The sequence below is a fragment of the Asterias rubens genome, chromosome 7 (assembly GCF_902459465.1).
Source record: "Asterias rubens chromosome 7, eAstRub1.3, whole genome shotgun sequence".
In the NCBI taxonomy this organism is placed as follows: Eukaryota; Metazoa; Echinodermata; class Asteroidea; order Forcipulatida; family Asteriidae; genus Asterias; species Asterias rubens.
The window spans coordinates 442,079-466,211 of NC_047068.1; the positions used below are offsets into that span (position 1 = coordinate 442,079).

The 24,133-nt window shown below is 39.9% G+C and overlaps 1 protein-coding gene across 1 annotated transcript in view; it reads right to left on the bottom strand.

The window, feature by feature from the left end:
- Positions 1–19,828, bottom strand: part of LOC117292956 (centromere protein P-like) — a 34,229-nt gene extending 14,401 nt beyond the window's left edge. Inside the window, exons 1-3 of the mRNA XM_033775136.1 lie at positions 19,664–19,828; positions 11,771–11,859; positions 1,062–1,242 (exon numbers count right to left, since the gene is read on the bottom strand). The gene's annotated coding sequence lies outside the window, so the exon portion shown is untranslated. The remainder of the gene's footprint in view (positions 1–1,061; positions 1,243–11,770; positions 11,860–19,663) is intronic.
- Positions 19,829–24,133: the final 4,305 nt, after the last annotated feature.

Below are 24,133 nucleotides of genomic sequence, written 5' to 3' on the forward strand. Positions count from 1 at the left end.
ACGATGAGTAATTATGATTTTGTAAAGTAATGTCCCACCACCGCAACCGATGTAAAGATATGTGATTACAAGACCCATGGCCACAGTCTGGCCCAACGATGTTTTGATAGGTGAGTAGTCAAAGCTTTCGTTGAACAGGTGCCGTGAAGTGATGAATATATCCCCGTGAACTTTCGGGTCTCCACGCGCCTCGAAAGAATAAAACCCGTATAACTTTGCTATTGACTCGATCCATCAAAGTTAATGTTTGAAATATATTTTTTTTATGAACACAAACTTATGGTTTCTTTGGGTTTTTTGTTCTTCTTGCAGAGCTCTTACGGACGCCCGAGTGAGCGGCGTTGACAGAGAACAACCATGGGTTCTGCAGCGCCGTTGTACGGTGGTGTAGTTGTGCGTTATTATAGCAGCCATGAGCCTATTTCATGATTCAGAAATATTTCATCGTGCATTTCAAGATCAACTTTTGCTCTTGATTCCTGGCTGAAGTTCTTGATTCCTGGCTGAAATTATTTCAGGAAGTCTGTAATGGATTAATGAGCAGCGCCCTCTATAGTTAAGAAAACATAAACTTTTCCATCAAGGGATACGAAGGTACTTGCGAAGGGGGGGGGGTGAAGGTATTCCACCCATAGTTACTTATTCCAGTTATTTATTCCACTGTAAGACATTCCATCACTCCCACATTATAAAATTGCATAGAAAACTTCAACTCGTTAATTCAGCTTTCCTAAAATGCATGTTTTACAACCACAGTTTGGGCTTCGGCAAAGTTTAAAAGTATTCCATTTCCACCAATCATGAGAAAGATATTTGGCAATAGGGCCAGTGCAGATTTCATGGCAGATAATAAAAATAAAAAAAAATGCTTGTTATTCTACCCGTCGGAGCTTATATTTTTTCTCTCCAAGATTCAATTAATAGCCAAATGTCTTTTTTATGACATACTCTGACTGTATGCCAAAGTAAATGCTTGTATCAATATCCCCCCCCCCCCGCAATATTTCACCTGCTGTCCAACTATAAGAAAATCACAACTAGAAACAGTATCAACTCATTACCTGCTGAGGATGCTCCTGATCAAACCGACCGCACCATCCACTGAGACCCGAACCATCCAACGGACCACACATGCAATCGTTAATGGGTCGATTGAGCAGATATTACGGGGCGGTTTGTGGAAGAGTAGACTACCAGGTCGTGTGGCGGAACCCGGGACTGCTTGTCAGCTTCATTTACCACCTGTCGGATTATTGAAAGAAAGACGAACAGAAAGAGAGAGAAAAATGGAAATGTGAAACTAAAAATACTTGCAATTTTGTTTCCATGATTCTAAGCAGGTTCTAAGTAAACTTCAGGGTGGCCTAAAATGATACGGGTACCAATAGCCTTTCAGTCATTTTAGCAGTGGGTTCTTTTATCCCCGAATAACCACCTGTGAAATAACGAGGACAATCTTAAACAAACACAAGTGGAAGTTGGACACGTGGCCGTGTTATAAGAATGCAACTCAACCAAAGTTATGGATAGTGTTGTTTCCTTAAATGGGTTTTAGAAATGTCAACATTACTCCTGTTGTGTTGTATTGAGGTACCATGCATTAAAGGTATAGTTTGAGTAATTGTCAAAAACCAGTATCCCCACATGGTGCATCTCAACATGCATAAAATAACATACTTACGAACATTTGGGCTCAATACTAAACTTCTTTTACATGGCCATTGATTTTGGTTTATATACATTTCCTGCAAAAAGAAAAGGGGGGGGGGGCGGGCGTCTAGAACTTTTGCCTGAGATGGAATGAAAATAATTTTTGCCTGCTTTGTAAACATACATTTCTTTTCTTTCGACTGTGCCCAAAATTGTTCCTCAGTGTTATTTTGCCCAAAGTTGAGCCCCTAAACCCTTGGTCATTGGACCAAATGCTATTCAAAGATTATGAGTTTTTTTTTTTCAAAACAAGTTGAAAACCTGCAGATCACAGGCGTCTCACATTATATAAGACACAATGAACGAGAAAGGTTGTCGTTAGAGCAAGGGTTGACTCTAGACTAAGACCCCAGTTTCAACTACACTATCGCTCATACAATCAAAATATTAGCACCAAGTTATTGGCGTACAGCCAAATCAACCCCCTTTTAGTTTGTGTTGTTAATACATTTTCAAAATCGGCAAGTTTTAAGGATTTAGTTGGCAAAAGAGCCAGACACATTTTTGCTAACGGGTGAACTTTATACACATTTTTAACTAATTGGATAACACCGCAAAAAATATCACTCTATTGGCATCCATTGACCGCAATATTGGGCACAGTTTCCTCCAAAACTAAAGCAGAGAGAGAGAAAGAGAAAAAAAAATCAAATTACAAGAGTTTTTTTCCTCTATTTTATGAGGGGAGCGGTCTCTGATGAGCCGCGCGTCTGCGGGAACGATCCGTAAATCAAACTACACCGAGAGTCGCACCGCGCCAGGGAACCAAGGCGGGGACTGGCCGTCAACTGACCCGGCACTGAGCCCCCATGGCTCCGCACCCTCGTGCCGCTACGCTCCCCGTGGAGCCGTTAAAACAAAATATATTTCACTATACAATTCACGGAAGAATCACAACTCGTGAGCTAGGTTGGGGCCTGTCGCTTGTTTTTGCGCTTGGAGGCTTAATTTTGAAACTTCCGTCTGAATGGACAAAATATAAGTATTATAAATATTGAGAGTTTCACAAAAAGATGAGCCTGTTGGGAACAAGAAAAAGCCATTGTTTACAAGCTAAAAAACACAACCTCTACATTTTAATGTCCGTTTTTCACCTCTGTCCTTACTCTATGGTTTGTACTTCAACAAACCAGGGGCTACCTTCGTGAATAAACTTCCAACGAGCTTGAATCAGACAAAATTTTCGGACCTTCGCCATAATGTGTCAGTATCTTTTTAAAAGTAAATTATGACTGATTTTTGTAAAGAGATATCGACATAACACACTTTTCATTGTAGGATATAAGTAACTAAAAGAATAATTTCCAAGGGCTTTATGGGAAGGTTTCAAAAGTATTATTAGGCCTGCATGATTGAAGGAAATAAAAAAAAGATTGTTTTATTTTAGTCTGAAAGCTTATGATTATGAAGCTCAATTAGAACCACTTTTTTTATTTGCAATAAAAATTCCCAACTGAAGTGAAGCCATATTCGAGAAAACTGTATCTCAAACCTAACAATGTAACAGCTGATTTCGGCTTTTACAACCAAAATTTAGGACGATCATGTTTACATGCTGGAAATTGGTCAATACTATGGAAATATTGACTACTCGGAGGGGCACAGTTAAAACTATAATAGGCCCAAGGTGATGTCAAAACCATGACTACGCCCGAAGCGAAGTTCCATTCATTATGGTTGATAAATATTAAAAAAAAACTAAAACAAAAAAAACCACACAATTAAAAACCATTAAAAAAATATGAACACTGTGAGCATTTTCAACAAAAGCCCAAAATAATAAAGACAAACATAGAACTAATCACACAACTATTTTAGCCATATTTTCACAATGTGTAACGGCTCCTCTGATTTCAGTTTTCCTGAATTGACCAGTGGCGTTAACGCTAACAGGCCTGCGCCATACGTCGAATAATTATGAGTTCATAAGATAGATAAAGAAAGATTGGTAAAAGAAGTGGTTATAGAAGGTTAGGATTACCTTCTGGTACTGCAGAGTCATCTGGATTAGTTTACCAGCAGATTGGGTTACCTGCCAAATCATCCAGATAACTGGAATTGGAGTTACAAATCGGTTTAAAGGGGCTGTCGCGTCGTGATTAAACCAGGGCCCAATTTCATAGTGCTGCTAAGCACAACAATGTGCTTAGCATGAAATTAAGTTTGCCTTGATATTAGGATTACCAACCAAAATGTCCACGTAATTTTCAGGGTAAGCAAACGACAGGTGAATACCAGTTACACGCAATATGCAACAAATGAACACTTGGTTGGTAATCCTGTTTTTATATAGGAAGAAATTTCATGCTACGCAATTTTGTTGTGCTAAGCAGCTCTAAGAAGTTGGGCCCTGGCCTGTGGTTGTACATGGAATTATGAACTCTCACCTAGTTACTGCATGTACGTGTATGATACAGGACAGGGTGTACGCATGCAATAACTGGGTGAGAGTTCAATAATCCATGTACAGCCACAGGCCCTCTGCTTTGATCACCAATTTGGTTTTTCCGTTAAAAAAAACCCATGAAATTTCAATAGTGAGTTTTATCGTAGGCCTATGTTGAATATTTTGTAATGTGTTATGATTTTATTATAAAACAATTTAGTTAAACTACCCCTTTAATAGTCGCTGCCTTGAAACAAGATCAAGTGAAAAGGCCCCAAGTTCAAAATGCACCTCTTTTCTTTAGCCTCCGCAGAAAGCACAATATATAGGTTTCCTGTTTACTTATTTCTTATTGGTGGGTTGCATACAAGAGGCTCGGGTTTTTAGGGTTGAAATTTAATCCGACTCCGGTATAGTTTGCCTTGAGATCACAAAAGCCGAAGTAGCAGAGAACATGTAGAATCAAAAAGATTGTGAATTTCTGAATTTTTTTTCGTTTGGTTGTATGTATTTCAACAAAAGAGGCGCCACTTTTGCGTACCACAAACGTTTTGTTTAAAATAAAATAGCATTTATTTTGTGCCTGAATACTTAATTTGTACTTATTTCGCAATATTGCTCGAGTGATCTGCCTAATGTGCCGCTAAAACCCCCAGAATATAATCTAAAGTGGTCGAACATCCTAAAACCACTTTGTAAAAAAGATGGCTTCCGTTTCTGCGGTTATGTTTGTATATTCTTGATTGCTTGTAAACTATAGGTCAACAAAAAACCAAGGGCTCGTATGATACATCTTGTAGATGACTCAAAAGATTGGTACCAAAAGAAGGAATCATCAAAACGAACAAAGGACGAAGGTTAGGACAAAAGAGTTTTCTCAGTTTTACAGCAGTTTCTTTAATTATATTTTTTCTCTGAACGAATTTTGAGAAAACAAAAATGCTATTTCGAAATGAAAAACGGGCAACTGCTTTCGCATAATGCCTAACCCGTATTTACTATCTGTAATTATTAAAATTATTATTTGTTTCATAAGTTCAAGCCCAAAAGTTCATAATTATGCAGCACACAATCTCCAAGTCGCGAAAATTATATTTAACGTCTCCCAAATCACTGCTGCTTATTTCTGACACAGTAACCGAAATAAGCCAGTACAAAATTTTAAAAATCCCAAAACACACATCGTTTTTGTTAGTCTTGCAAAAACATCGTACACACCAACCAGTTTGATTATTTTTTTCGTATTTTGGTTGGGTGCTTTGAATTGAATTGAATTGAATGACGTGTTTATTGGAAACGGGAGGGAAGATAAGAATTGAGTCAAATATCATCAACCCCTCAATGCACGTAGATAAGGTACCGGTTTAGAACACACCTCGCCTATAAAGGCCTCTTAAAAGGTATGCAAATAACAACCCCTTGCCTGATTTATCTGATTTATCTAGGTTTTTATTGAAATCAACTTTGACAACGTGGTCTTTTTCCAAGAACAAACTTTTCAACATGATTCCATTTTTTTATGAAGGAAAACCCCCCATTAAATATTGATTTTCTTTCTTATCCCAAATATTTATGCAAGCAAATCCCAGTGAGCTGGTTGACTTATGAAATGTTTTCATATTTTGCTTGAACTCCGGGGTAACCGATAGACTGGCGGATAACAGGTGATTTCTCCCGGGGCAGTCGAGGTGGCCAACGGTAGGGTAGACACTCAACCGTTACGGAAGAACCATGCAGTCTGAACATGACGCAGTGCTCAAAGACGGCGTGTGACACCAAAAAAAAGGCCCCAAAAGGTAAACACTTTGCCCGGTATTTTGTTTTTCTTAAAACTTAGAAGGGACTCTAAAATATCTATAGCTTCTTTTACGTAGGTTGTGCCGATGCAAGGATGTATTATTTACAAAATAAAGTAATAAACTACTACAGGGAAACTAACTGTGTTAATTGGTAAAAGTATAAAAAAATAAACCCATGAAAAATACAACAACAGTTATTTATCTATATATACATTTGCATTATACTAAAGGACTGTTTTAGATTATTAACGGATATTTGCTAAATGGATTTAACTATAGCATAGAGTAAGGACAGAGACTCTATTGCTCTATGACTATAGTAACTTTACGAGATCTAGGCGCTGTCTGAGGGTGTGTGTGTGTGTGGGTGTGTGTGGGGGGGGGGTCAACCTCAAATTTAGTCTGCGCATCGCCTGGCCGGCCATGAGCGCATGTGTTAACGACTCTGCAAAGGCCAGAACATGGCACTTCTTGAAATGTTTCCAGAGTTCGTTTGACAGTATTCCTGCCACATTTTTGGAGACTCCAGTGTGAAAAACAAACTTCTCACATCATGAGCTACATTTGCCTTATGGGTTCTGTAAAATGTCACTCCGATTCTATCTACAATTTCCATAGGATACAAGGTGTCTGAACATCGGACTGTTTGCAACACCTTAAAACAGGAGAGGGATAAAAACAAGGCTTGACCTGATTTCCGAATTGTCCCTATGTATAACCATGGACGCTGGAAAGTGTGCTGCATTAGTTTGGTCTTTATCCGTTCCCTGTATGTTATATTGTAGGGGCAAATATTAAAGGCGTAGTGCAGTGCATTATAGGTTTTTCAAAAAAATGACGAGGCATTAGCTCATGTTTGTATCCACTGGTTGAATTTGTATGATAATGACTATTACAGTTGGATTCCACTGACGAGATGAACCCAAAGTGAGAACTATTGTTTGAAGCTTTGCACGGTGTATATAAGAAACTATAACAAATAGTAAACTTGCAGATACAACTATTGCAAAGTTCGACTGAGGCACTATAGTCGACCATTGGTTGATTTTGCCTGGTACCCAGGATGTATTGAACGCATAGGTAACCATGGAACATTGACCAGTGGTTGACAAATGGTCGCCACCCGAACTTGCTCTATGGTACAACTAGGTGTAAATCTCTTTTGCGGGTTGGCTCTTAAAAGAGCCAGTGTGGTCTCGATGTTTTGAACAGTATAACCTGCTTGTCAGGAGACTTAACGAATAATGACATTCTATTCAACAACCCGACGATGAATACATTTAAGAACCCGACGTGAAACGGGTGCTTGGTCTTTATCTTTCCTTTAACATACAGCAATCACCTGCGATCAGACCATCGGGCCACAAACTTATTGGGAAGTTATTAATTGCCTCTCCATTAAGAGATCCAACGAAATATAGAGCAAGTCCCAAATGCCACAACTTCAAATCTTCAAGTGCAGGACTTCCCCTCACGTCCAGAACTAAAATAAAAATTGGAGGCGTAATTTCTCCACAAACGGTAATTTATAAACGGAGCCCACTCCACACGCACAACCCTAAACGGAATTCACATTATAGACTTTCAATAATGAAAGAAGCAATTTCTGGCAGGGGATAGTTATGTGTTTATAGAGTTAGCTCATATTCTTGATGAGATAAATGACTTTGTATTCCTAAAGTGATCGTTAATGGTCCGAGACAAAATTTGATATCCATGGCCCAATTCACCTGGTGACGTCATCACCGCTTAGGCCATTTTCGGAGTCGGGGTAAAAACACAAGTAAAAGAATGGCTATGGTGAACATTCCTCTTTCAGAAAGAGATAAAAAAAAAACACCACAAAACAATTAATTGAACCAAGAAAGGCGGACAACAGCGGAGTAACCAGACGTTTTCATGGGGAGGAGGGAGGGGACGACAAGCGGGCAAAGACGTAATTTGGGTTTGCAGTGATACATCTTTTCGATCTCATTTGGGCAGGGTTATAAGGGTTTTTAGTTGAGGGGTGGGGCATCCAGCACTGCCCCTCTTTATGTATGACGGGTGAACACGTAAAATAGGAGCTAACTCCCGTTAATCAAGTCGGAGTAAACCTTGATTTAATAACATATAAAATGGCGTGAATAAAGATCTCATAATCATAACACAGTCCCAAGGGGGTAGACATGACGTATTGTTATTGACGGCAACCGACGACAGAATTATGCCCGCCATTTTTAATGTTTCGTTGCACCTGAATCCCATACAATCAATCTAATAATAACAGCACTGCCAGTCGACGCTTCAATCCCCACCATAAATCTGATCCTTATCGACTAAAAAACGCTGGTTACGGCGACTTATGTTCCTAGGGGAGAATGTCGCTGCGGAGTGATATAGACGTAAGTTCAAGCCGTCTGCTGATGATATTGTATTGTGTTTTTTTGTTTCCTTTTCCACCTAAAATGTAATAAAATGTTGGAATTTTGATTTGATCGTCTCCTGCGAAGCGAATCTTTACCACACGAGGTGAAGACGCCAGCAGAAATGTGAAATTATGCACTATGGCACTAAGTTCACGCCTTTTCAAAAACTGAACATCGGGACCTAGGAGAAAATTTTATATGGCGTGGATGATGTGGTTATTTTCACAGCAATCTAGGCATATGCGGTAGTAGAACCATGGACAGAGTCCTGAAATGGTAAAGCAAAACCAGATCATTGATCATTGAAGCTCACTTCGTCCAACCAGCAAGCCATTTCAGAATTTGTTCTGTTTCTTCAAACTCAAATAACCATTACCCTGAGTTTTGACATCATTTCATTTCGTTGCACTCTCTAAATGTAAAAGAGTGAAAAACACCACTCTTTACATTTCGAGTTGTCCCTCATATGGCTCTTTAAAAAGAGTGGTGGTTATTTCACTCTTTTAGAGGAGTTTCACTCCAGGACAGAGTGAAAAATCACTCAAAAAGATGCAAACTTCAATCTAAAAGAAAGGAAGACCACTCGAAAAAGAGTTGTCCCTCATTCGGCTCTTCAAAGAGTGCCTTTTCACTCTTTTGCATTTAGATAGCACCCCGTACAACCGTGTGCCACTGGAGTGCGCATAATCAGTGAATATTGTAATCAAAATTAACTCGAAAACCCAAAACACTAATACTGGAGTCAACATCAAACAACACAAATAATATACGCAAGGACAAAGTACTTTTCAACTTCCCACAAATTTCCTTTAAAAGTACAGCGTTCTCCTCTATAGGTTTCGCGGTGATAGCTGCCGGCGCTTCGGACTTCCACCGTGACGAGAGAGGAAGTCGACCGGGAGATCCTCCCAATTTCCTCGGGGCGTTTTCTGGTTAGCATACCCAGCCTCCCTCGGTACCTTCCTCCATAATCCATGATGGTGGAATCTATCTACCATGAAACCGCTATGGAGGTGTCCTTTTGTTACCAAAGCCCAAATTACTACAGTGAGAGTCAAGTCGTGATTCTTTTTCGAAACAGACACCGTTTCTGAATTGGGTCGGTTAAAAACGTAATCGATAAGAAAATCTGACCAATTTTGTTGTATAGGGCGAGATTCTGTGTCAGTTAATTGCATGAACAGTCAGGGAACACGACATAGGTGAATAGACCGTGATGCGGCCATCTTGTTTTCCTTCCATTCAACTTTAATGTAAAACTGAGTCGAGGAAAGTATAGCCTGAATCCATGAGTGACAATTCTCAAAGGTCCGTTTTCGACTCCCCCCGCCCCCGTCGACTTCGGCTATGAGGATATTGTGCCGTTCACCTTCCGATGGTTCTTGCCGATGCAACATAAGAGGGACCGGTTTTCTGCGTCCACGTGGTTGCTGGACGTAAGACGGAGACTCAGCCCTTGCTGAAGCCATAACACAAGCCCCTGTGCCGAAGACCGCGGCTTTGGCTCCAGGCTCCGTCTGTGTCTTATTGAAGCTCCGATACCAAGAGCGTACGTTTAAAGGAAATTTACTCACGAAATCCCGAGTAGAAGCCTTGATTCGCAAAGCCCGTAAGTAAGGCCAATATTGGTCAGGGTACAGGCCTCCCTTCAGCAACCCAGGGAAACACAGTCCCCCATGTAACCGAATAAAGCTCGCCTCGGGTTAAGATGGATTTACGTGGATTTTCTCCTCGATACATTATTGAAACTTTCATAGCCAATCCCAGAGGTGGGTGTACACTGTACAAGAGACTTTGACGAGCGCGGTACGTACATGAGTCAAGGTCAGAGGTCAATATGTCTTTAATCTCTCTGCTGATGATGGACAGTGCCTAGATCTAGACAGTTATTATACTATTGCAATGCGTTGTGTACCACTCTGATTATAATGGTTGAATGTAAACCAATATTCTTCAGAAGACGGTCGGAGCACACTGATCGAAACGTCGAGCAGAAACCGGCTCTTCTCAGAGCTACCACTACCCACAAAGACAAGATTTACTATACGTGATGTCAGCCGGCTTTCTCAACATTGTTCACTTTTTGCCAACTTGCATATCACTGACGTACTACCGACAACACTAGTGCGTTGAGCACTATAGGCCTACTCATCATTTCCCAAGTCATGTGAACAATAAAAATCCACTGGCAAATAACTCGGGCGAGGTTCGAATCCACAACCTTTGCCTGAAGAACTAATGTTCCTGGCTCAAACTCAGAAAGGGCTTATTATAGTTACTGGTAGTGGTACTTGTGTTTTTAGTTTACAATTTCGAGCAAATCACCACCCACCCCCACCACGCCCCTTAAGAGTCCCCACACGCTTATGCCCAACTACTAATGTGCAGAGGAAAATATTATTTTTTTCTAGGCAATTATTCCGGCCATTAATTATTTAATGCAAAACTCACAGCAAGATTCCCTCTCAAAATCCACACTTTGAAAGTTTTCCTGGATAAATAAGTCAAACTTATTCAACGCTGGGGCTGGTTTTTTTTCTCGAAAAGTCAGATCTTTAAATCAATACATTAATGGAACGAACATACATTGGCCAGGTTTGCGAACAAGCCACAACAACTGATGAAAAAAAAACTCACTAGTATCAGAAGTCAGAATGGAATAAACAGATGAAGAAATTGTGGAAGAAAAGAAGTGGTATAAAGTGAGAGCCGCGGGTGGGGAGCGAAAATGGTCCTAGTTTCTATTAAGTGCCGAATCCCGTGATAATTTAGCCGTTTTTATTATGTCCGGTCACGGTGCGAGATCCCAGTTGCACCCCTACTGCTTCCCCCTAAACTTTCAATTCGGGTTTAATTTCTGTCAGTTGTAGTTCTACGCTAACATTAATTTCCGAATTTGATTTGTAGGCAGTGCTACACCCCCATGCTGTGCCTGGGTATACATTGGTATACAGGTATTGTGAAAGCTAAGAAGCCTTTGCACAGTAGGAACACTTTCCAACCAAGTGTTTTGGGGGATCGTTTTTCCTACTAATGCGATTGCCAGATTTGTTAATATTTGTCATTGTGAGGGTTTATTTATTTCTTCGTTGTTTGGTTTAAAAAATCAGCACAAATAAGGCGGAATTGGGTATAAATTATAATATCAAGGGATGCTGTTTAATAACCGGATGCGATTTGGCACTAATAGGCTTCAAGGGAGTCTGCTTCCCCGCCAGGATAAACGTAAAAACAGAAAGTTACCTAAACTGGAACATTGTTCTAAAGAAATAAAGCGAACCATAAATTCAGGCCACATAGAGTTTTCGAAACAGAGATCACCTTTTTCACATGATCTGTTGGTCTAGCATTTTGGACAAGTTCGAAATTTAATACTAGAATATTCTGGTATAATGAAGGGTAGAATTGGGTAATGAGGTATTAGTCGTAAGGATTTCAATATCAAGTTTGCACAGTCTAGAGCTTACCTGAACGGGATTCCTGGTCGGAATATTTCTTCTGCACTGAGAAATCGTCACTGTCGTGCTGCTTTCCAATTGAGATTGTTGTCCTTGTTCTAAAAATAGATTAAAAAAAGTGAATTTTGTTAAACACAAAAACCAGGAACACAAATTTGAGGATCTAAATTCTAAACATCAGAAAAACATTGCTTCCCGGTCACAGGGACCAGACTAATTTCTGGGGATGACCCGGATTACGTGTTGAAATTACTCCAAACTGTGCTTATAAAACTGCTTGGCAAATGTTGGAAAAACTTTATAAGCTGACATCTGGACTTAAATATCTATAGTGGGAAAGTTGATAGAAAATGGATAGCGGGAAAACGGGTTATGAAAATTACTGGTTATTGAAACACTGGAAGGGAACATCTGTTTTAAAGGGAAGGTACATGTTTGGTAATTATTCAAAACAAATATTCATTTAAAAACTGACTTGGTAATGAGCATTAAAGAGCTGTTGATAGTATAAAACATTGTGAGAAACGGCTCCATCTGAAGTAGCATAGATTTTGAGAAAGAGGTAACTACTCACTAAAATAATAAAAGACTTCTAGCTAGAAGTCTTTTATTCCTATCGTAAAGCACACAAATTCGTCCAACAAGGGTGTTTTTTTCTCCTCATTTTCTCGCAACTTCGATGACCAATTTAGCTCAATTTTTTCTTAGCTTGTTACTTTATGCTTATGTTGGGATACACCAAGTGAGAAGACTGGTATTTGACAATAAACAAACGTGTACCTTCCCTTTAACTGGGGGTAAATTGGTCAGGAAAAAAAAGATGACCAATATTTACACAATGAAAATCGTCACATCGGCATTCAAGATATGCAGCTCAGATGGTCAAGATGCAAGCAGCGCCTCTCTGTGAGGAATGAAGACACTCAGAGACCGACTGACCGAATTCCTGGTGAAGATCACAAATCCATTGAACACTGGTATCTTTATACGGTACAATACTAAGAAATTGTCATGGTTTGATAATGACCACTGCAGAAATTTTGACGTATATTCCATACATATACTCCGGAAATACAGATATGTGTATTATTATTAATTAGGCCATGTCCGAATTGGTGGCTTCGGGCTTTGCTACCAATGGCCACAAGTATAGAAAAGGCCTATATTTCGAAGTTTCTGCTTGATCTTGTTCTTTCTTGGTCTTTTTTGATACTCCACCAAAATTAAGACATTCAGAAAAAAGGGCGAACGAGGGAGAAGAAAAGAAATCGTCCCAAGCCCAAGGTTCACCGCCCACAACCATGAGCTTCGATGTCCTACATGTCATCAAGATTCCATTCTAGACCGTACTACACCAAGCCTTAGTAGCGAGCCCCCGTTAATGAAGAGACGGGGCCGGGCCGACCGTGACTCCAGGGCAGACCGGGGGCCGTCGATGATCGATTCTGACTGACGTATCCTCCCACGGGCACCCATTCTGTCACTCCGGTAATTACACCCTTTGCTTGTAGCACTGGTATTATATTCAGTCGATACTATATTGAAAATATGAGTGACAGGAGGGGTATTAAATGAAGTTATACGAAGAAATCGATATTGGAGATGAGGGTTTTGGTTTGGTGAGTTGAGTAGGTCTTTAAAACATAAATCGAATAGAATACTAAACAAATATCAAGTTAACATAATCGATACAACATTTTATAATTTGGGCATTATAATCAATACTGGAGTTTAAAGCACAAATTTGCCCTAATACTCGACAATTTGAGTCTTGCTGTATAGAAAGAGTGAGTTGAACATATAATTGTCATTAATTATTAATTCAAGAGCTATTTAATTTATGATTCCTGGAAAATTAAATCTATTCACACAAAATAACATTTCTGCAGTTTTGGTTCATTTTTGCCTTTAAGTCGTCCAAGCATTGGGAGAAATGAATGGAGTGAATTGGATGGGGTGCATATAAGACAGTCTCTAAACAAAACAAATGGGAAAATAAAGAGAGTTCCCAATTATCTGATTCGGCAGACATAATTGGGTTTTACTTATCGTTGAAACGGAGGACTTTATAACAAAAGGGGGTCTGGGTGTTCCGACGGAGCGAATATGTCCTTGCTTCGCTTTCGTGTAAAGAACCACTGGGAAAATCTCTCTCAAACAATGGGAAGTATCTAAACAATGTGATAACACAGAGTATTCCTCGATTTCAGGGGTTAACAAATATAAAACTTTGGTTTGTGTGTCTGTGTGGGCATGTCTACTATTGATAACCGATGACTTTAACAAAAGGGATCCGGGAAAAAGTCACACCGGGGACAGTCCTCGGTAGATTTTGTGTACAAAACCAATGGGGATGTCCAAACAATGGGAGAACAAAGAGAAGTCCTCGGTCTCTCGGGGTGTGTGTGTGTGTGTGCACATGAGGATTTGGATGGGGTTGATAAGAAATACATTTACTACAACAAAATCGCAACCAAAATGCATTGTATCTTGACAGGTATCTTGTGTTTGCTTAGCAGATTATGCACACTGCTCAGAACTTACATCGAACCAACATGACAATTACGTCTAGTACTAATAATCTGCACTCGAAAGAGCATGGGTGTATTTAGTTCAACGGCCGGTAGGGTAAAATGTGACTGTTGGAGCCTTCCACACAGAGAAATCTCACGGGATCCAAGTCCACAAATCACGGGAGAGAAAGTTATAGACTTTCCCAAAGGATCCCAGATCACAGTAAAAAACTATTTCATTAAAATAGCGGCTGTAATTGCTGAAGAAAGCCAATTAATTATCGGCATTGATATAGAGCGTTAGAAAGAGCGTGTGGCGAGTTGGTCAATGTTTTTACGGCTCCGAGTGGGGAAACCTTCGACCGTCACGCCGCTAGTGCTGAGTTACAAGATGTCGTTGTGGAACTTGCCCGGCGCCAGTCTACCTGCGGTGGTTACAGGTCTTTAAAGGCACTGGACAACTTTGGAATAATTACTAAAACATAATTGTTGGAGCGAAGAGCTAATAGTGCACACCAGACAAAATACCATGTCACTTGTACAATGTGACCGGCGCATCCTGCATATTTTGGTTTAGCAGAAAATGTTTAAAGGCAGTGGACACCATTGGTAATTACTCAAAATAATTATTGGCATAAAACCTTTCTTGGTGACGAGTAATGGGGAGAGGTAGATGGTATAAAACATTGTGAGAAACGGCTCCCTCTGAAGTGCCATAGTTTTCGAGAAAGAAGTAATTTTCCACGAATTTGATTTCGAGACCTCAAGTTTAGAACTTGAGGTCTCGAAATCAACCATCTAAACGCACACAACTTCGTGTTGCAATGGTTATTTTTCTTTCATTATTATCTCGCAACTTCGATGACCGATTGAGCTCAGATTTTCACAGGTTTGTTGTTTTATGCATATGTTGAGATACACCAATTGTATTCGCTAGTCTTTGACAATTACCAATAGTGCCCACTGCCTTTAAGCAATATTTTCTGCTTAAAGGCATTGACACTATTGATGATATTGAAAATTTTGCATAAAACTTACTTGGTAACGAGCAATGGACAGTGTCAAACATTGTGGGAAACGGCTCCCTCTGAAGTTAAAGTTTTTGAGAAAGAGGTATAATTTCTCACTCAAATGTTTAAAGACTCCACACCTGAAGCCTTTTATTACTATTAGGCATGTGATAGATTGTGCAACAAGGGTGTTTTTCTTTCATTCTCTTGCAACTTTGATGACCAAATTTAGTCAAAATGTTCACAGATTTGTTATTTGGGAGTGTCGTGTCCGAGCGATTAAGAGAACCGAATTCAAACTCCGGTGTTTCTGATCAGCAGAAAGTGGGTTCGAATCCCCAGCCGTGACACTTGTGTCCTTAAGCAAGACACATAACCATTGCTTCGTCCTTCGGATGGGACGTAAAGCCGTTGGTCCCATGTGTTGTGTAAACGCATGTACAAGAACCCAGTGCACTTATCGAAAAGAGAAGGGGTTCGCCCCGGTGTTCCTGGCTGGATTGGCAGCATATTGCGCCACAGCACCTTGTAAACCAATGGTGCTTTAAAAGGATTAGGTCTTATATCTCAAAATTCGCCCCACTCCTTGCAGTAATAATACCTGGCGCTTTGTATCCTTTGGCAAAAGGCGCGTTATAAATACGGTTATTATTATTGATGCAAATGTTGGGATACACCAAGTTAGCATACTGGTCCTTGACAATTACCAACGGTGTCCAGCGCCTTTAAGAGAAAAAACCCTCAGCCTTTTATGATTTGTCCCGCTTAGAAGAAAACCTATTAAACGTCTGAGTCTTTACCAGTGGAAAGCGATTTATGAGCTTTACGTGATGGGGGGAACGGTGGAACCACTCGCTTGAAATACGAAACTATAGAAAGAGATTAAACTCCAAAAAGGGGATCAGTCATAAGGGTTCCGTGGATCAACTCGATTAACTTAAGCAACCGGTTAATAGAGCTTAAAGGCAGTGGACACTATTGGCAATTACTCAAAATAATTATTAGCATAAAACCTTACTTTGGTAACGAGTAATAGGGAGAGGTTGATAGTATAAAACATTGTGAGAAACGGCTCCCTCTGAAGTGGAGTAGTTTTCGAGGAAGAAGTAATTTTCCACGAATTTAATTTCGAGACCTCAAGTTTAGAATTTGAGGTCGCGAAATCAAGCATCTGAATGCACAACTCCGTGTGACAAGGGTGTTTTTTCTTTCACTATTATCTCGCAACTTCGACGACCAATTGAGCTCAAATTTTCACAGGCTTGTTATTTTATGCATATGTTGAGATACACCAATTGAGAAGACTGGTCTTTGACAATGACCATTAGTGTCCATGTCTTTAAGTGATTTTGTTATATGCAAAATGATGTCAAAATAGTCAAAGTTTTAAATGAATATTTTCATAAAATAAACTATTTTTGTATAAGCATACATGAATGATTTAGTTAATGTATCAGGAATAATGAAGTTCATTTTAAGTGGTGCCATGATTGGTGATGTATTAACCACCACAATGGCAAGAGGAGCAGACCTGTGAGGACATGAGCAATATGAGACTTTGGAACGCTAGGTGGCAGCAGACTTTCTGAGCATGCGCACATTACCAAGAACAATTGATTTTACCAATGCTGCCACCAAGCGTCCTAAAAGTCCCATATTGCATGCTGGACTGTGACATTTAGAAATCCATTTAACCGGTGGAAGCCGTTTGCATAACATTGATCAGGAAAATATAAACCCATTATTAAACGGTAGCAGGGTCTACTTCATCAAGTTTGTAAAGTAATGAACTTTAAAGGCAGTGGACACTATTGGTAATTACTCAACAGGCTAATGACCATAAAAACCTACTTTGTATTGAGCACAGGAGGGCTGTTAATACTATTAAACATTACGAGAAACACCTCCCTAGTTTTAAGTAAAGAGGTCATTTTCAACCCCAAATTTGAATCTGAGCCAGGCTTCATTAACAAATTCATTAACGACTGACAAATTAAAGGTCTGGGCTCTCAGTTCACACCTCCCGTCAAGGTAGCTGTGGCCGTGACGTGACCGTGGCGTGACCGTGACGTGAACTCATAACAAGGCTAAATTCCGATTTCAATGCAACCGCTGCAGGTAACACAATATCAAAACCGTGTTTATAAGAGTGATCAAACGGGCAGAAGTTAAGGTTTTTAAAGGCAGTTGACACTATTGATAATTACTCAAAATAATTATTAGCATAAAACATCACTTGGTGACGAGTAATGGGGAGAGGTTGATAGTATAAAACATTGTGAGAAACGGCTCCCTCTGAAGTGACGTAGTTTTCGAGACAGAAGTAATTTTCCGCGAATTTAATTTCGAGACCTCAAGTTTAGAATTGAGGTCTTGAAATCAAGCATCTGAAAACACACAACTTCGTGTGACAAGGGTGTTTTTTATTTCATTCATATCTCGCAACTTCGACGACCAATTGAGCTCAAATTTTCACAAGTTTGTCATTTTATGCATATGTTTAGATACACCAAGTGAGAAGACTGGTCTTTGACAATTACCAATAGTGTCCACTGTCTTTAATCTGGCAAGATTGGTCAAATGTATCATTAAAGGCACTGGACACTATGTAATTGCTCAAAATAATCGGCATAGAAATTCTGCTCACTCTGAATTAACGTAGTTTTTGAGGGAGATATATTTTCTTGCAACTTGGAAGACAAAGAAGTCCAGTTAATGTTCATAAGTTTGTTATTTCATGATATGTTGGGGGTACATACCACCAAGTGAGAATACCGGGTGTTTGACCAGTAGCGAAGGTGTCCAGGGGTGGATTTCACAAAGTTAGTCCTAATGTAGGACTAGTCCTAATGTAGGACTAGTCCTAGGCAATGCTAAGAGATAGGACCAGTCCTAAGTTAGGATGAGTTACTGGTCCTAACTTAGGACCAGTCCTATCTCTTAGTATTGCCTAGGACTAGTCCTAAGTTAGGACTACCTTTGTGAAATCCACCCCTGTGCCTTTACAACAGTTTACATTTGAATGTCAAAGACAATGTATTTTAAAAGCTGATGGGGGGTTCATGTACCGGTCACTACCAAAAACCAAAAAATATTGATTGGGTTGAAAAATGGATGACGTGTGCAGAGAGACGCACAATTATTGTAACTGCTTTGTAACTATCAAGAAATAAAAAATAAACCACAAGGGAAACTGGCTTTTCTAACTTGTTATGGGCCCACACCGTTTGGCATATATTTCATTATAGAACTCCTCAAGGAATGAATGTGTACAGCTTCTTAAATCATATTTTACAAGCCCCCTTTTATACGATATTGCTAAACAGGGATTGGGTCTAGACTTGATTCTGAGCTTTATTAGTATCACAAGAAGAGCAAGCTAAGAGAAAGATTTCGTCACTAGTTTTTGTAAAAGTTTATACAGAGTTGCTCCGATCGGGCGCCCGTCATAACGCAGCTGTCGGCAAGTATCAACTTTGTCCAAAATATGAAAATTAATATATCGTCGCCGGTGTCACGTTGACGCGTCGTCTGCCAGGAAAGTGTCACGGCTGTCACTTTAGTGTGACCTGTGTCGTGAATCACACTCCAGTCAAACCATGGGATATGGTGCCCTGAACCGGTCAACTGATACAAAATATCATAAATGATGATTATGTTGTGTGTTATTAAATATTAAAGGTGTGGTGTTTTTCTCCCGGTTGTTTTCCTTCTAATTGTGTTCCTGTTTAATTTTCTTGTTTAAAGGGTCTATGTACTTTTTCCTAACACAAAAACCAATGTCCACAGATTTACATTAAACTTTTTTTAAGATTATGATAGTAGAAAGCTTCCCTTGAAATTTTACTTACTGAGGTGCTGTAGTTTTTGAGAAATGAGTAAAAGTATTAATTTTCGTCTCAGTTTTAGCATGTACAAACGTATTAACCAGTTATGCTGTGGTTTTGGTATAATATCATAACTGGTTAAGGGGATTTTACATGCTAAAATAATTTTGGTCTTTTGAGACCAAAATTATTTTGTGACTTGTTTAACTCATTTCTCAAAAACTACACAACCTTAGTTAGTAATATTTGAGGGGAAGCTTTCCACTATCATTATCTTTAAACCCTGTAAGTTTAATGTAAATCCGTGGACATTTTGAAAAAGTACCCGAATCCTTTGTAATTCAGCGTCCAGCGTCCGTAATAATGTGACTGTTGGGAAAAATTTGCGCAGGCTCCAACACACACAACAATGTGTGAACCAAACCGAGACTGGAAGGGAGAGCAGTCTGGTCCCCTATCAATCACTGATTATTCATTATGAATACAGGGAGCGAGACCGAAGCCTCAGTGCTCTCATGCTCCGTAACAAGAAGGAAAGCGATCATACATTACCTTTAAGGTTGGTCTACGTGACCAGCAGTGATGGAGTTTGGAGAGTGGAGAACATCACATGTCAGTATTAAGTCGCCTGTGATTTTGTACACCATGCTGAGCAACCGCTATAAATCATAACTCTGCATTTACGTAAGTCAATCTTCTGCCTCAATCAGAGAGGGAGGGGGGCACTACAAACAAGAACATTAACAATATGTTAACTATAGCAGACCTTCAAATGGAAAATTGAAATGATTTTGTCCGGTGTTGTGTTTATTTTTGACCTACTTATGAAGTATTTTATCCTCAGTTGATAATCTGCGACTGGCAGGCCTGGAATTTCATATTAGAAAGAGCAAGGCCGTTTTGATTGGGTAAGAGCACTTCCAGTAACAAATCTTAAAGTCTGTGCGAATATTTTGAAGGGCCACCAAGTAAAGGCAAAGACTGGGGCAACAGCTAAAAGTTCATGCTTGATGTTTGCATGACTATGTACAACAAATCAACAAAACTGAATTATAAAAAGCTTGGTACCCTAATTCCTTCACGCAATCCCGTACGGGCCGTAAATATACCAACCGCCCATTCAGTATTGCGACTCAAGATGCATTAAATTATGACATAGATGTCAGTTGCATTGCCCAGATGTCATAACTCTTGTAGACTACGGTCGGCACTGGGGCCAAGACGATCAGGTTTCAATGTCGTCTTAGACGTTCCACCGTCATTTTTCATAAGTTTCCCCGTCGTCAGACGGACACTTGTAATGTAAAGAGTGCTGTTAGAGCAGGGCCTAACTTCATAGAGCTGGTTTAAAGGCACTGGACAACCCCTGTAATTGCCAAAGACCAATATCCTCACATGGTGTATCCCAACATTATGCAAACAATAACAGATCTGTAAAAATTTTGACTCAATTTGTCATCGATTTTGCAAGAGAATAATGACAGAAGACACCATTGTGGAACAAATTTTGTGTGCTATTAGATGCCTATTAAATTAATAAAAGGCTTCAGGCCTGAAGGACTTTTGAGTGAGAAATTACTTCTTTTTCAAAAACTACGTTACTTTAGAGGGAGCCGTTTCTCATAATTTTGTTTATACTATCAACAGGGGCCAATTTCATAGAGCTGCTTAAGCAAAAAAATTGCTTAAACACGAAAAAAGCTTGCTTATTTTACACAAGTTACTGGCCAAAACTTCATTCCATATCAGTGGTTTTGACTGGTATTTAGCTGTTTACTTAGCATAACAATTGAGTGGAGTCTTTGGCTGTACGGGTTTTACTAAGCAAGGATGTTTTTGCTTAAGCAAATATTTTTGCTTAAGCAGCTCTATGAAATTGGGCCCTGCTCTCCATTGCTCGTAACCACGTAAGTTTTTATGCTAACATTTATTTTGAGTAAATACCAATTATAGTATTCATGCCTTTAACATTTTGTTGTTGTTGCTATGAGCAGAATACCATTCATAAGTTATAATGTGGCATAGCTGTTTGGCTGGTAACCTTATTCTAGAATATTTGCAATATGCTTAGCTACTTATGGTGTAAGTAGCTTATGCTTGGTCCGGGTCTTCGGTATACAATATTACACAGCTCTACTTGCCGTAAACGGACAGGTTGGTGGCGCTTACGGCAACGAAAGGCGCAAGGGTTCTCAGCCAGCCATTAAATTGTCAAATTTCATGAATAAATAAATTTACGAGTCACGTCTCTACACCTTTGCTGAGCAGAATTGCACCAGTGGAAACTAGGAGATACATACCATCATTTTCTGAGACTAAGTTTCTGCTAAACACTAAGCGTAAGCTCATGAGATTTGGCATAATTTTTGCTTAATCGTTCGGTTTATGGTTTGAAACTAAGTAATTTGCGGTGTTGCGCATCAATTTCATCTTGTAATAGATTGTACATGGTGCAGCCTACGGGTGCCTATATTGTATGGTACACTCCATTCAGAAACAAACCAAAAATCCAAAGGAAATCGAAATAGTTCGGTCGGGTACTCGAGAAAAACCACATAACCGTTTATTTTTAGCCTGTATCTCACATTTAATCACTGTCTTTGAAGTTAAAAAAAAAATGTACACAACATTTTGAAAGTAAATCATATTAATGGCGATAAAGGGAAAATGATATGTGGTTTAAAAGTCAGTTACAATCAGCTGATCTCATAAAAAGCTGGAATTATAATAACACTTATTCTCGGATTAAGTTTTTAGTCAAAATTGCTCTCTGCCGGTTATTGCCAGTTGTAAATCCATCAAGACACTAATTCAACACCGAGGCCCCTCCACGGGAAGGAGACCGGAGCAGCGAGGCCGAGCAAAGAAACACCGGCGGTAGAATCAGAGAGAAACACGGCGGGGATGGTGAGCCCCAAATCCCCTCTCTCGTACACCGCACTTTCATCACACCTTCAAGAATGTTACAACTTTTCTTCTTGGTCATCATATCACCCTTCCAGAGAGGGTGATGAAATCAACTTTAATGCGAGAGCTGAGATGAGGGAAGGTTGTAAAACTGTCCGCTTAAATTAGAAGCTCCTCTCAAAGTTGGACCAGGCTCATGAAGAGTTTTGAAATAAAATGACATGACCTTTTTAGGGGTTGTTACTAAGCCCGGGAAGGGACAGTGGTAAGAAAAAAATATGCAGGGGCTAATTCGTTCGCACGGTTAAGTAATCCGTTCGAACGAATTAATAATCCGTTCGAACGAATTAATAATCCGTTCGCACGGTTTAGTTATCCGTTCGAACGAATTAGCAATCCGTTTGAACGAATTAGTAATCCGTTCGCACGGTTTAATAATCCGTTCGAACGAATTAGTAATCCGTTCGCACGGTTTAGTTATCCGTTCGAACGAATTAGCAATCCGTTTGAACGAATTAGTAATCCGTTCGCACGGTTTAATAATCCGTTCGAACGAATTAGTAATCCGTTCGAACGAATTAGCAATCCGTTCGAACGAATTAGTAATCCGTTCGCACGGTTTAACTAAGGCATGAAATGGCGCTGCACGCATGCGTAAGCAATCCCCTCACAACAACACTTTGCTTCAAGATGTCCACCCTTGTCTTTTCAATTAGCAATGCATCTATTGACAAACTTATCAACACGGTCATCATCAGAGTCAGAACTTGTGTTGCGGCCCTCTGCCATCTTGAAGCAAAAAGTTGTTGTGAGGGGATTGCTTACGCATGCGTGCAGCGCCATTTCATGCCTTAGTTAAACCACTGAACGGATTACTAATTCGTTCGAACGGATTGCTAATTCGTTCGAACGGATTACTAAATCGTTCGAACGGATTATTAAACCGTGCGAACGGATTACTAATTCGTTCAAACGGATCGCTAATTCGTTCGAACGGATAACTAAACCGTGCGAACGGATTATTAATTCGTTGGAACAGATTACTAATTCGTTCGAACGGATTATTAGACCGTGCAAACGGATTGTTAATTCGTTCGAACGGATTACTAAACCGTGCGAACGGATTACTAAACCGTGCGAACGGATTACTAATTCGTTCAAACGGATTGCTAATTCGTTCGAACGGATAACTAAACCGTGCGAACAGATTATTAATTCGTTTGAACGGATTACTAATTCGTTCGAACGGATTACTAAACCGTGCGAACGGATTATTAATTCGTTCGAACGGATTACTAAACCGTGCGAACGAATTAGCCCCTGCATATTTTTTTCTTACCACTGTCCCTTCCCGGGCTTAGTAGGTTGTATATTTTCTCTTGATCAGTATTTTTAAGCCGGCGGTGACCCTTCGGCGATGGGGTTCAGGGCATTGACCGAGAGGCAACCTCAATCCCAGGTGATATTTCTCTAGAGGGATGTGACGGTATGGAGCTCGACGATCAGATCCCTGTAGTAGATTTTTGAGGACTTTGTGATTGATTTTTTGTTTGGTGAAAGTATTCTGTAATTTAACTAATAAGTCTAATGCTGTTTCATCGTGTACCCCACTCCCCTCCCGAGTAAAATGGTCAGTGGCCGACGGGACATTTTTGTGAGGAGAACAAAATAAAGTAGACATTTTGAGGGGGGGGGGTCTCATGTATCTAAAACCATCATCGCAGACATTGTCATAATGTGAGGTGAAGGGGAAAGCGGGTGCAAATACATGTTATTTAAAGTGTGGAACATTTGTTGTGTATGTATTTTTTTTTTTTATCTTACTGGGGGGGGGGGGCTATCCCATGCAACCCCCTCTCTTTAGTTACGGTTACGACAGTGGCTTCGCATGTTGTCGATCCCATGAGGAGGGGGCAAGATTTTTGAGCGGAGGAGGGGAGGGGAGGGGGGCTGCCCTATCCACTGGTTAGTCCACTCACTGAAAATGATTTCACACATCGTGGTTACTGGATCATAGGTCTACCCTCTCCGTATCCTCACATGCCATTTCAACCTAGTGCAATCAACTTTACCCTCTGTCTTATACCGTTGTATCATAAACAGGACTATGTGGAT